The sequence below is a fragment of the Vigna umbellata genome, chromosome 2 (genome assembly GCF_029865625.1).
Source record: "Vigna umbellata cultivar VRB3 chromosome 2, Vumbellata_1.0, whole genome shotgun sequence".
Classification (NCBI taxonomy): Eukaryota; Viridiplantae; Streptophyta; class Magnoliopsida; order Fabales; family Fabaceae; genus Vigna; species Vigna umbellata.
Window position 1 is genome coordinate 1,524,502 of NC_142166.1, and position 1,874 is coordinate 1,526,375.

At 37.0% G+C, this 1,874-nt stretch overlaps 1 pseudogene; it reads right to left on the minus strand.

The window, feature by feature from the left end:
* Positions 1-800: 800 nt before the first annotated feature.
* LOC148203149 (F-box protein SNE pseudogene) lies at positions 801-1,599 on the minus strand (annotated as a pseudogene).
* Between the last annotated feature and the right edge of the window lie 275 nt (positions 1,600-1,874).

Genomic DNA, 1,874 nt, shown 5'->3' on the forward strand with positions numbered 1-1,874 from the left:
CGCTATTTAAAAAAAAGATTGACTTAAAAAGTAAATTTATATATAAGTAAATAAGAATTATACAATATTAATGTGTTGATTATGATGTACCTTTTCTACGAAAATGTCTCGAAACTATACTCTTAGTAACTCATAATTACATTCCTTAACCCACTTTAGTGCGTTTATATGTTTGTTTATATATATCAAAAAGAGTTACTATATAACAAGCTTTTAAACATTATACTTCAAAATTATGTTAAACTCTTATAAAATTCATACTAACACTTTAAATAGTCTAATGTTATAGTGAACAAATCATGCTCTATGAAAACCCAAACGAACTATATTCATACCTTTATAATAGTTTTATATATTTCAAATGTCATCATAGATTGTGAAACTCATTAGTTATTAATTAATATCTTGGGAACAAATTCTCACAACAATACACCAGAGTGGGACAAAATGAAAACAAGAAGAAACAAATGTGTAATGAAAGAGAGATTAAAAAAAGTGAAAAGCTTATAGTTTTTGTAAAATCTTGTACAAAAATAACATTATTCCTTTGTTTGTGGAAAAGGCATTTTATTGTGTAAAAGTCAATTATTTCTGGGCTTTGTGGCGTACCATAATCACTTCTAAAACGGGCTTAAGCTACCTAATGCCGCGGTGTAATCAAACATTAAATTGAACTTTAATGTAGTTCCGACATTAAAAGGTTTTTTCCACCGAAAATAATTAATTATAATAATAATAATAATAATATGAATTAAGGAAGCAAGAAGGTTGTAATGAAAATAAATGGAGTGAGTTTGAAATGAAGAAGCTGCATATGAATAAATAAAAGATATGAAAGGAGGAATAATCCACGCTTATTACAAGCATTTTTTTTTTATTGATATGTCCTAATTCAACTATGATATGAGGAAATTAAGAGATAGAATAAACAAAGAAATTAGTGATATTTTTTAATTTGGTGTATAATAATACCGAAGGCGCAAAAATGAGATGAGATCAGACGTTGATGGTGTTGCAGAGGAACATGAGGGACGATGCGGATGCGTCGCTGGCGATCCTTCCACTTCCGAGCCTCTCGTAGCTGTCAATGCAGAAGAGCGAGAGCGAGAGCTGCACCTCATGCCGAGTCCACACTCGCTTCCTAACTCGCTCCGACTCTCCGAGTCGACTCAGCACCGGTCGCACGCACACCATGTAGAGACGCTTGTAGCCGCCCAAGGCCACCACCACCGCGCGCACCGACGCCGTGGAGACGTGGCGGAAGCAGAGATGCTCCCAGAGAGAGTCGTCGTTGCGCGTGAGGCTGCACCACAGACGACACACGCACGCCGCCACACCCAGCGAGGGTCCGTCGAGTCGTTTCAGGATTTCCCGAAGAATGTCTATGTTGTCGTTTATGAAGAACTTAGGCCGTTTCTCTCGCTCTCCCCGGTGCTGCTCCTGCACCATTCTTCCCAGCACCATTCACACACAAAATCAATTAATGGCACACAAGCACAGCGAGAAGAGAAGAGAAAAAGAAATAGATAGATAGAGAAAGAGAAAGCGAGAAAGCGAGAAAGCGAGAAAGAGAAAGAGAGAAAGAGAGAGATTTATCTAGCTAGCTAGTGGAAGAGGAAGTGGTGGGTTTAAGAAGAAAGTGTGGCATGTGAAAGGTGAAGCAATGTTGGTGTGGGACACAAACGTTGGATTTCTTCGAATAATACTAGACTCGTAAATTTTGCAAATAAAAACGATGTAGCGAGACATCAGTCATGGAAAAAAAAAGTGTTAATAAATGGCAATAAGCAAAATGATAAAATAAAAGTATGTGGGGGAATAGGTGGGGTTTTGGATGTGAAAAGAGAGATGTATTTTGACTTTGGGGAAGTAAT